The sequence below is a fragment of the Dipodomys merriami genome, unplaced genomic scaffold (genome assembly GCF_024711535.1).
Source record: "Dipodomys merriami isolate MVZ:Mamm:240054 unplaced genomic scaffold, mDipMer1.0.p SCAF_26, whole genome shotgun sequence".
NCBI classification, from domain to species: Eukaryota; Metazoa; Chordata; class Mammalia; order Rodentia; family Heteromyidae; genus Dipodomys; species Dipodomys merriami.
In genome coordinates, this window is record NW_027204048.1 from 6921126 (window position 1) to 6927125 (window position 6000).

Genomic DNA, 6000 nt, shown 5'->3' on the forward strand with positions numbered 1-6000 from the left:
CGCTCCTCCTCCCCTCATGCTAGTCCTGGGGCTTGAACTTGGGGCCTGGGCGCTGTCCCTGAGCTTCTTTTGCTCAAGGCTAGAACTATACCATTTGAGCCACAGCGCTACTTACGGCTTTTTTTGTTTATGGTAGAGGACTCAAACTCAGGGCTTCATGCATGCAAGGCAATCACTATACCACTAAGGCACATTCTTAGCCTCCTGTCTCATCAAGCCCTTTCCCCAGCCTTCCCAAATGACATTTTTCCCCAAATGCACCAAGTTACCATGTTACCTTTATTATTCTCTCTACTCCCAGTACCATAATCCTCTACCTTTCTCCATCTAGATTCAGCTCTTCGGAGCCTCTGTGTCTGGCAGTTTCTATTCAACAGGCACACAATAAGCTAAGACGCAGCCCCTTCCCTTCCCCTTGACTGCACTAAGACTGCACTGATTTGTTACACTATCTCCCACAGTAGTCTTTGGGTAAAGGGCCAAAACCCCTTTGAAAACTAGATTTCTCACCACCAACTAGTCAAGGAGAAAAATAAGAAAAGGGGTGATAGCAGTATGCACAAAGTGATGTGGGAACCCAGACAAAAGTCATGTTACCCAAGCTGAAGATGTAGGGTAGTCAGAAAAAGTACTAGGTGACAATCAATGGTCAGGGATTCGTCCCCACCCTCTCCAGCTGGTTCTCCTAGCCCTCTGCAATCATTTCGGCTAGAGCCCTTTCTCATACCACCTGGATTACACTATATCGAGTAATCTACTCTGGTTAATAAAGGGCTCAGATAAGGATAAGTCCCTGCTACAGAAGATCTCATAGGTCTAGTTCATTATGCTAAGCATTTGGAAGATGATGGGAATTTTAAAGAAAACAAGTAGCATGATCAGACTGCATTTTATAAATGGAATGATCTGAGCAGCAGTGTGAAGGCTGAATTGGTGGAGTGCAAGGTGGCCTATCAAGCATCTGCTGAGTCTTCAGGAAAAATATAACCAAGGACTGAGCCAACCTTTTGTCACTGAGGTCAGGAATAAAGATCTGTGACAGAACATATATATACATATATATACATATATATACATGAGGAGCCAAAAAGATAATCCCAGATTCCTAAAGAGGAATGCTTGCATATGTACTTGAGGGCAAGGGGTAGGCTGAAGGGAGGGAACAAAATACCCATGGGTTCTCCAATGGAGAGATGAAAATGAGGACCTGGAGCTAAAAGGAAAAGGGGACTGTTTACATCTTTGAAACCACACACACAGGTACTATCTAAAACTATGAAATTAGAGAGAGAGCAAAATGAAATGCAAGTTAGTCTGAGAAGAAAATCATGAAGGAAACATACGGATAGTTTTTGTGTAGGATGGTGGAAGCCTGAGTATGTGTGCATTCTGAAAACACCAGGAGAAGCCCTTTTCATTGAGATAAAGACAGGTGGTCAAAAATCAAACAAGCACAGGCCCAGACAAAAATAACAGTTCGTCAAGAGTTCAGGGCTGACACCCATTAATTTCTTCTGAAGCAGGAGGTAAAATGGGCAGTAAAGAGAAGGGAGGAGTCAGGCTAAAGCAATAGAAATAACACCATAGGCTTTAGTACAAGAGAGGAAGTTGGGGGGTAGGTCAAAGAACCTCCAAGTAATGCAAGCAATGCTGGGATCCAGCTCAGTTCCGTTTTCTCAAGTCTGCCTCAGGAGTCCTGGAGAAAAACAGCTGATCAACTCAGACCTGAGACCAGCAAAGCAAATGTGGGAAGAAAGTACAAGACAAAGAACAACGCATTAATGCTTTTAAGATTCAAATTTTTTCTACTCTTAAATCCAAACCTAAGTCGTGTAGGGGCTCTTAGATAATAAACAGCTACTAGACGAACAGTGCAACACTCCTTACACACAACGCTGCTATAGATTCAAGATGTGGGGGATTTCTTTCTTTTCTAAAAACAAAGATGCAAGGGGGGGGGGGAGATGTAATTTTATCACGCTGGCCTTCTGACTAGCAGCCTAAAAATCTTTTACAAAAGCAATTAACATGATACAAAACGAAAGCAGAACTGAATTTCTCAACAAATGCCTAATTGTGATTTTAATCCCTATTAGGCTTTGAGCGCCTCCATCTCCCATGCAGGATCCAAAGTGCCTTTAGATACACGACTACAGCTCTACCCCAGACCACAGACACCTAGAAAGGAGGAGGCTACCTGTATCAGCACCCTCCACCCCCTGCCAGGCCCACTGTGCACCAGATCCTGGGGCTGGACGCCTCAAGTGATTCAGGCAGACTGGCTGTGGCAACTGGGCAGAATGGGACAAGTCTGCCTGCAGGTTTAAGTGCACAGAAAAGGAGTTTGGCCAAGGTGGCGGACGAAAGTGAGAAAAACCAGGGGGAGGCAAAAGCGGGAAGGCAGCGACGACACCCCAGGGGACATGAGGGAGATGTAACAGGACACAGAACAAGCACAGGCCCCCGTGGGCGTGCGCTAGCCGGGCCGAGTACGGAAGGTGAGGCTGAAGCTAGGTGTCTGCGGGGCTGAGGCTCACCCCCAGAAGGGCTGTGGGGCTGCGAGGATTGGGTCTCATCCCCGAGGGCTGAGGGCTGTGAGGACTGGGTCTCATCCCCGAGGGCTGGGGGGCTTCGGGGACTGGGTCTCATCCCCGAGGACTGCGGGGCGGGCTTGGATCCAGCACCTCAAAGTATAAGGGGAGCGGGAGGGAGATGGACCCGGCCCGGCGGGCCACAGCCCAGGGCTCCCCGCCCAGGATGAAGGGACGATAGCCTGCTAGGGGACGCGGGACGGCAGGCGCTGAGGGCCGGACGCACCGGTGGATGGGGCAGCCCAGCCGGGATCTGGGGGGAAGACGAGCGACGGGATAGGGCGGCGAGCGCCGAGATGGGGCAGCCCAGCCGGAACCCGGGGGGCGGCGAGCGACGGGATAGGGCGGCGAGAGCCGGGTTGGAGCGGCCCAGCCCGGACCCGTGGGGCGGCGAGCGCCGGGAGGGAGCAGCCAAGCCGGGACCCAAAGGGCGGCGAGCGCCGGGATGGGGCGGCCCAGCCCTCACCCGTGGGGCGGCAAGCGCCGGGATGGGGCAGCCCAGCCGGGACCCAGAGGACGGCGAGCGCCAGGATGGGGTGGCCCAGCCCGGACGGAGCCGCGGCGAGCACCGCTACTCCCTTACCTGGGATAAGTGAGGGCCAGCCGGGCCGCCGCGCCCGCATCCTGGGCTCGGCCGCTTCCCCGCCGCCCTAGGAGAGGACCATGGCAACCGCTCCGGGGCCTGCCCTCGCCGCCTAGCCCGGCTCGACCCCGCCGAGATGCGGAGATGCGCCGCCACCACCAGCACCGCGGCCGCCTCAGCAGCGACTCCCGCGGTCGTCGCTTCAGCGCCGGCCGCCAGGCCCCGCCTCCGCGGTCGGGCGGGACTTCACACGTAACGCCATTGGTTACGGTGAGCCTGAGGGATGAGTCTGTCTCCCTGATTGGTGGATTCCGGCTGGCTCCCACACGCGGGAGGAGGAGCCTGGGACTGCCCGCTGAGGCGCGCGCAGAGGGCGGGGATCTGACGTCGCGCCCCCGCCGCAGCTGCGTACGCGCGCTCCCGGAGGGGCTCCCGCCGGTCACCTGCAGGGGCGGGCTGTTGCCGGGGCAACAGTGTGCGTGTCCCAAGACTACCAAAGACTCTCGGAGGGGCCAGTCGCTGAGGACCGTCCGGAAGGCCGACATTCCGGGACCCGGGACCAGGAGACCCCCCTCTGCCGGCGCACTGCCTCACGCACCCGGGCATAGTCGTGCGTCGTGTGCGTGCAAGCAAGTATCACAGTGACCCCCCCCCCCCGACAATTCACCTGTGCTAATCAAAACCCCTCCAGCCCTACGTGTAAATCAGTGACAGCAGAGACCCAACGTAAGGGACTGACCCTGGACTGAAAGACGTGAAGAAAAGGGCAGAGCAAGAGAGGAGATGGCTGAAATCTCAAGTTCCATAGGACAGACGGCACCAAGAAATGTAATTCTGTCAAGCACTTACCTCAACTCTGCTAGTATGATTGGAGAAAGCATGGGGGCAAGGATGTGACAGCTATATCCAAACTCCCTGCCCTGCCATCTTGCCACCTGTCTTGGGGCTAATAATTGCCAACGAAAGAGTTTCACTCGGGGCTGGGAAGGTGGCTCAGTGGTAGAGCGCTTGCCTTGCAAGCCTGAGGCCCTGGGTTCGATTCCTCAGCACCATATAAGAAAAAAGAAAAAAGCCGGAAGTGGTGCTGTGGCTCAAGTGGGAGAGCACTAGCCTTGAGCTGAAGAGCTGAGGGACAGCACCCAGGCCCAGAGTTCAGGCCCCATAACCGGACCCCAAAAAAAAAATTAAATGATTTATTAAAAAAAAAAAAAAAGAAAGAGTTTCACTCACACACACACACACACACACTACACAGATGTTCATAGCATTCATAAAAGCCAAAAGATAAAAACAACCAGATATATTCCTTCTTTCCTTTCTTTTGTATGTGTGTGCACTTGTGCCTGTGTGCTAGTCCTGAGGCTTGAACTCAGGGCCTGGGCGCTGTCCCTGAGCTCTTTATCTCAAGGCAAGCACTCTACCACATGAACCACAGCTCCACTTTCAGTTTTCTGGTGGTTAATTAGACATAAGTCTCAGGGACTTTCCTGCCTGGACTAGCTTTGAACCTTGATCCTCAGATCTCAGCCTCCTGAGTAGCAAGGATTACAGGCGTAAGCCATCGGTGACTGGCTGCATTTTTAATCTTTGAAGGGCAGAGAAAAGGACCCAAAAGACCCCTAAACCTTATTATTAGAATTACAGATGTGAGCTATTAGGGCCTAATACACTGGTTGTCTTTGAGATAAGATCTTGCTTCCTGCCCAGACCTGTGCCTGGACCTCAATCCAGTCACTGCACCAAACTCTGGATTGAGGGGTCTTGGAAACTTTTCTACTCAAACTGGCCTCAATCCAAAATCCACCTGATTTCAGCCTCCCAAGTAGCTGGGGTTTTAGTTATGAGCCACCAGTGCCTGGCTGGTATGTAAATTATGTCTTCATAAAGCTGTAATTTAAAAAATTGATAGAGATAAGAAACTTTACTTATTTATTTATTTTTTGGTGGGTCATGGAGCTAGAACTCTGGGCCTGGGCGCTGTCCCTCAGCTCTTCAGCTCAAGGCTAACGCTCTACCACTTGAGCCACAATGCCACTTCTGGTTTTCTGAGTGATTTATTGGATATAAGAGACTCAAGGAAAGGCAGGTGCCAGTAGCTCACTCCCGTAATCCTAGCTACTCAGGAGGCTGAGATCTGAGGATCACAGTTCAAAGCCAGCCGGGCAGAAAAGTCCATGAGACTCCATCTCCAATAAACCACTAGAAAACCAGAAGTTGCCCTGTGGCTCAACTGGTAGAGCACTCGTCTTTATCTGAAGAGCGCAGGGACACCGCCCAAGACCAGAGTTCAAGCTCCATGACCGACAAAAAAAAGGTGGGGGAGGGTCTCACTACTTTCTGCCCAGGTTTTGAACCAAGATCCTCAGATCTCAGCCTCCCAGTAGGTAGCGTTACAGGCGAGACCATATGCAGAGGGAAGGGATGGTAGGGGGAAAACAATGGAGGGGATAACAATGTTCAATAGGAAGTGTACTCAATACCTTGCTCATGTAACTGTAACCCTCTGTATAGTATCTTTACAATAAAAATTTTAAAAAAAGACCATATGCAGGCTTTAGCATAGATAACTTTTTTCTTAACTTAGTTAATTTAGTTAGCATAATCTTTTAAGTAATTTGACCTAAGGACATTTGAAGCCAAAATATTTTCCTTTGGAAAAGGTAAATCAAATGAACAAAATGATCTTATTTAATCCAAGCCGCATTGAGGCAACAGAAGTGGACTATTGAAATTACCAAGATCATCCAAAGAAAATGAGCAGCAAAAAAAATCAGCGAGGTCAGCAAGCAGAGAAGGGCAGAACAAAGAGAGAGCAGACTAGGAGGT

The 6000-nt window shown here is 51.2% G+C and overlaps 1 protein-coding gene across 2 annotated transcripts in view; it reads right to left on the reverse strand.

Moving 5' to 3' along the window:
• The window catches only part of Tpst1 (tyrosylprotein sulfotransferase 1), a 48160-nt gene extending 44820 nt beyond the window's left edge, over positions 1-3340 (reverse strand). For both annotated transcript variants that reach the window (XM_070035618.1, XM_070035617.1), the window contains exon 1: positions 3175-3340. The gene's annotated coding sequence lies outside the window, so the exon portion shown is untranslated. The remainder of the gene's footprint in view (positions 1-3174) is intronic.
• Positions 3341-6000: the final 2660 nt, after the last annotated feature.